Source organism: Nannospalax galili, unplaced genomic scaffold (genome assembly GCF_000622305.1).
Source record: "Nannospalax galili isolate Female #2095 unplaced genomic scaffold, S.galili_v1.0 scaffold518, whole genome shotgun sequence".
Classification (NCBI taxonomy): domain Eukaryota; kingdom Metazoa; phylum Chordata; class Mammalia; order Rodentia; family Spalacidae; genus Nannospalax; species Nannospalax galili.
In genome coordinates this window covers 595536-601628 of record NW_008342851.1, presented here as the reverse complement: position 1 = coordinate 601628, position 6093 = coordinate 595536, and the positions used below count along the sequence as shown (strand labels likewise).

The window sequence follows — 6093 nt, the reverse complement described above, 5'->3', positions numbered from 1 at the left end:
CTACCTGGGAGTCAAGATTCCTAATTCTCTTGCATGTCTCCTCTGACTGCTTCTCCCGTCAAAAACGTGACATTTCAAAACCAAACAAGAAAAGAACACTGAAAGTCTGCTATGTATGAGGCTTTGCCAGTAACACAAAAATCAACATGAGACAGTTGAGGTCTGCAGGTGGAAAATGAGAAGGGTTCTTGAAGCTATCTAGTCCTGGTTCTACCATTTCTATGTTGTCTGTTCTTAACCAAACCACTCTGTGTCTCTGTCTTCTTATTCATAAGATGGAGATAAAAATATTTACCACAGAGCACTTCAGAAATGATTAGCGACCATGTGTATCAAGTATTTCTGCCAAGGCATGGCAGAGTCGATAAATGGTGTCTTAGCATTGTTAGCTGTGGAGAACTTAAAGCCTGTTTATAGCTCACAGTGAAGCAAGGAAATGATACCCAAATACACAGAGATGCTGAACCAGAGCAAAATGGACTGGATGATGACTACATCAGAAAGACGCTAACATGACCACTTTCCAAAGATGATGCCACCTGTCCTCCTCTGAATGGGGAATAGAAACAGGCAATGACTCCCATTCACAGCCAACTTCATGGGTATGTAACCTGCACAATGGCACAAGACCTGTGTTTGGAAGGGTGTGTGATTAATGATCTACTGTTATAGTCTTGAAGTTTTTAAAAGATATTTTTTTTGAAAGAGTATTTATGTGTATGGTATACATGCATATGGACATGCACATTTGCATGTGGGGGTGCCTGTGGAGGCCAGAGGCTGACATCAGGTGTCTTCCTCAACTGTTCTCCACTTTATTTACCAAGGCAGGGTCTCTTACCGAGCCTAGAACTCAAAAATTCATCCTGCTTGTCCTGGGATGGCCCGTCTCTGACTACTTCATGCTAGGAATCAGGTAGACTGGCATCTTTTATGTGAATACTGGGATTCTGAACTCCAGTCTTCACACTTGCATGGCTAGTACTTCATCTGTGGCACCATCTCCAAGCCCCTCTGGAGCTGTTACAGCCACAGTTGCTAGAGTCGGGGGAGGGGGTGTTTGAGCCCCACAGTCCTCATCAGAATGTCAGGCAAAGACCGGATTGAAATCTTTGCCTTACAAATGGCACAGACGATTTAAAGGAGCACAGACTGGTTTAAAAAAAATATGATGCCTTAGCTCTTCAATTTTGACAGATCTTAAAGCAATAATAGAGACTAAAATGCTGATGGGTTGGGGCTGGAGAGATGACTCAATGATTAAGAGCACTGGTTACTCTTGCAGAGAACCCAAGTTATATTCTGAGCACCTACACAGCAGCTAACAACCATCTGTAACTCCAGTTCAGGGGATCTGATGCCCTCTTCTGACTTCTGAGGGCATTGCATGACACAGGTCCACTTCCATACACATAGGCTATACACTCATACACATAAAATAAAAATAATAAATAAATAAAATGCTGATGGGTGAAGTGATGAGAGAAGCTGCCTTTTCATTGGCAGAGGCCAAGTTCACAGTACCATAGTTATCCAAAGTGTAAATAAAGCCCAAGTGAAGATTTGAACAAAGAAAGATAATGTAGCAGGTATTACTCTACCAGTATTTAACATTGCCATGAAGAAACCGATGGTTATGAACTGATTGGTCTAGTCAGAAGTGGGGAAGGGTTGGCTAAACTAAAGGAGAACTAAGCCAAAGCAGTGGAACTAGCTTCACTGCAGACTTCCTTTGTTACTGTCAATGAAGCCATTAAGATAACCAACAAACATGTAAATGCCATTGAACATGCCATCATTCCCCGGATTGAACATACCCTTGCTTATATCGTCACAGACCTGGATGAGAGAGAGTGAGAAGAGTTCTATGGGTTAAATAAAATACAGGAGAAGAAGGAAAAGATCCTCAAGGAAAAATGCAAGAAGGACTTGGAGCAGCAGAGGGCAGCTGGAGAGATGATGGAGTCTGCCAACCTTCTGGTTGAGGGGAGGGATGAGGACCTTCTGTTCCAATAGTTTTCCCTATTATGCTTCATTTGGAACCCCCAGCACTGGCTTCGTTTAATTGTGTGTAGGTTTTGCATGCATGGCTATTTATTTTTTGGGCTAAGAAGTTCACTGGTTGTAAAATTCATCAGTACCCAAACATGAGTACATGCAATTTCAGCCACCTGATATTTAACAAAGAGGCCAAGAACACTCCCTGGAGGAATGACAGCATCTTCAGCAAATGGTGCTGACAAAACTGGATCTCCACCTATAGAAGAATGAAACTAGAGCCTTATCTTTCACCTTGCACAAAAGTCAACTCCAAATGGATCAAGGACTTCAACGTGAAGCCTGAAACTCTGAAGCTGTTAGAAGAAAACATTAGCAATAACCTACAAGATGTAGACACAGGAAAGGGCTTTCTAAAGCGGGCATCAGTTGCTCAGGAATTAAGGTCAAGAATCAACAAGTGGAACTTCATTAAACTTTTCCTGTACAGCAAAAGAAACAACCCAGAAAATGAAGAGAAAACCCACAGAGTGGGAGAAAATCTTCACCAGCAACACATATGACAGTGGTTTAACATCCAGAATATATAAAGAACTCTAAAATCAATGAACCAAGAAAGCAAGTGATTCAATTAAAAGATGGGCTAAGGATCTAAACAGAGACTTCTCAAAAGAAGAAATAAAGATGGCAAAGAAACATCTTAAAAAGTGTTCGACATCATGAACGTAATTAGGGAAATGCAAATTAAAACCACTTTAAGATTTTTATCTTACCCCACTCAGACTGGCTAAGATCAAGAGAACAAATCATACCAAATGCTGGAGAGATTATGGGCAAAGGGGAATGCTTATTCACTGCAGGTGAGATTGCAAATTTATGCAACCCTTACGGAAAGCAGTGTGGAGAACTCTTTAAAAATCTAAAACTGAACCTACCATTTGACCTGGTTATACCACTTCTTCGCATATACCCAAAGGACTCATCCTTTTGCAGAGATACTTGTACATCCATGTTTGTTGCTGCTCTTTTCACAATAGCTAAGAGACAAAAGCAACCTAAGTATCCCTCAATGGACGAGTGGATAATGAAATTGTGGTACATTTACACAATGGAGTTCTATTCAGCAGTAAAGAGAGATGAAAACGTGAAATCTGCAGATAAATGTATAGAACTAGAAACTGTGGTACTAAGTGAAGTAACACAGACTCAAAAAAAAAAATTGAGGTATATTCTCCTTCATATGTGGACCCTAGCACCAAATCCTTATATATAAATATTCTAGTCAGTACTCATCAAACAAGTTTCTTTTGCACTAGACAGACTATTACAAAGTATCACAACTGGTCACACACAGACATCATCTGTGAATTTCCCAAGTCTAAGTGGCAAATCTTCAACGCAACGTCTACACCTACAGCTCACAGAACAAGAACAAGGGGTAAAGAAGACAATAATGAATATCTCAATTTTCATTGATGAATCTCCCTCATGCAACAAAGGGTCAGGAACACAAAGACCACAAATAGCTAAAGTATAGAGACTAGGAGTCTGCAGAATGCTGGTACTTGTTCAGGACTCCTATATTAAACTATACCCACCCAGGGCTCAGGGACAATTGCAAAAGAGGGGGCAGAAACATTGTAAGAGCCAGGGAGAAGGCTGAGGACCATATGGAAATTGACAAGCTCCTGAGATTCTGCTCATATGAACCTACAGCAATGGTGTCAGCATGCACAAGACCCATGCAAACACAGACAAAAACCCAGCATAGAGCTGGGGAAATGGGACAGCTGACCCCAATCTTTGCTGAAGAAATAATAGCAACTGATTACTGCTGGGTGAGGAAGAGCTGATCTTCCTAAAGTGAGAGACTCTAGATAGGCTGACTAGACCTCAGTAGATGAACTTGTACTGAGGAACGTCTCGGGACACTAATTTGACACAATAGGCCTTAACACAAATGACAGAATGCACAAATTCCAGTGGGGGGCTGTGGGAAGGTGCCAGTGGGGAAGGGGGTATAAAGATGATTAAGACTGATTGAGATGTTCTGTATGAAATACACAAAAATTCAATTTAAAAATTGTCTTTAAAAAAGTATTTTTTTCTAAAAAAAAAAAAAAAGAGAATTTTTAAACAGAGGGTATGAAGTTGAGCGGGGCGGTTTAGGGAGTTAGGGCTGGATCTGAGAGTCCTTAAAGTGAGGAGTGGGGGGTGAGTATAATCAAAGTACATTTCATGAAATTCTGGTGGTGCACGCCTTTAATCTCAGCCCTTGGGAGGCAGAAGCAGGCGGATCTCTGTGAGTTTAAGGCCAACCTGGTCTACATAGTGAGTTCCAGGCCAGCTGGGGCTACAGGAGGGAGACCCTGTCTCAAAAAGACCAAAAAAAAATTTTAAGGAAGTTTTAAATAGTGACCACAGCATTTTCGTTTTTAACTGGACCCCATAAATCATGTGGCTGGCCCAACCCCTTACTGAGACTGAGGTACTGTACTCCTCTGAGTCCTATTTTCTGATGTCCCTCTACTATCCTTGTCTGTGGATAAGCATTCTAGGCTTTCCTCATCAACTTCCAGACCTGCTTATCTGCATGGCCCTCTCCAGCTGGTCTGCAACCTCCAGACTTGCTTATCCACACAGCCCTCTCCAACTTGTCTGCCGTAATAGAGTGGCAATAAAACCACACCAGCTCATCACTCTCCATCAACAAGGAAGGCTTCCCTCCATGCAAGTCATTTCCAAAATTCAACAATCCTACCTGGAAAATGTTATTCCTGTTTTTAGCCTCGCTGGTATTTATTGAGCACCTACTACATACTTAGCATTCGGGTGGGCTGCACTGGTCACTAGAAAACTGAATGGTTGGTGTTTGGCTAAAGCAACCAAAACTACTGGAATAACTTTCCCCTAGACTGAGCTAAATCTCAGAGCAATTTGACCTGAGTAGTCAGAGCAAACTTTGGGAGGAGGAATGAGAACATGGTGTCAGGACTAGCTCCAGCAGCTGCACAAGACAGCTGGATGGGAGGCTGCAGACCTGTCATGTCTCCCTGCCCACTATCCATAAGTTTTATGCCTGTCATGTGTCTCATTACTACTGAATATTCTGCACCCTCTGCGATACCAGTACATAGCACATGGTGGGGGTGGGGTATCTGCCTACTCTGGCTTAGACTCACTTTTCCTGAAGGATTGAGGATAGCCCCAAAGCGCTGGGCATTTGCAAGCATAAGAGTAGGACTTGAAGCCATCTCAAAGGAAGTGGCCTGCGGAGTGGCCAGACAATGGTAGAGAATTCAGCAAGGCAGTGCTGGCTCCTGGTACTAAGCTCGCTTCTCTTCATGAGCCCCAGCTCTCTGTGAGCCAGAGGTCAAAAGGGAAGAAGATCTCAGAGGCTGATCTATATGCGAAGAAAAGGGGACCCACTCTTCAGAATCAGTGAATTCTGAGTCATAAACAGTGAGAGGAGAAAAAGCTCTGTCCATCTCAGGAGGAATAGAGAACTGGGAGACCAAGAGGAAGAGCTAACCTTCCAGATAAGCTCTAAGCCAGGACCTTACAGCATTTCCAAAATCCCTACCCCCCAAAATCTCTTGCCCTCTTTTAAAGCTGCATAACATTTAAATGAATTGGGTAGATTGAGATTGCCATCAATGAAATAAAAGGTTTAGTAATTGTGTAATGGTGACCTAAGCATGTAATTGTTTTTTGCTATGCTTGCTACTTCTCCCATCCCCTCAACTTTCCTATGATGGACATGTGGATGTGACATGCATGGATGCATGGATGCAGCACTCTGTGACCTCTGGTTCACAGACAGCTAGGGCTCATGAAGAGAAGCGAGCTTAGACACAGGAGCCAGCACTGCCTTGTTGAACTCTCTACCAGTGTCTGGCCACTCTGCAGGCCACTTCCTTTGAGATGGCTTCAAGTCTTACTCCTATGCCTGAAAATGCTTAGCACTCTTGGGTTATCCTCAGTCCTTCCTATGATGTGCATGGATGGATGGATGGATGGATGGATGGATGGATGGATGGATGGACAGACAAACACAGACAGACACAACAGTGGATAGATGGAAGTATGACACAA

General features: G+C 42.7%; 1 pseudogene; it reads left to right on the top strand.

Annotated features, from left to right (window-relative positions):
• The first annotated feature begins 1084 nt into the window (after positions 1-1084).
• Positions 1085-2016, top strand: LOC103738709 (annotated as a pseudogene).
• The last annotated feature ends 4077 nt before the right edge of the window (positions 2017-6093 follow it).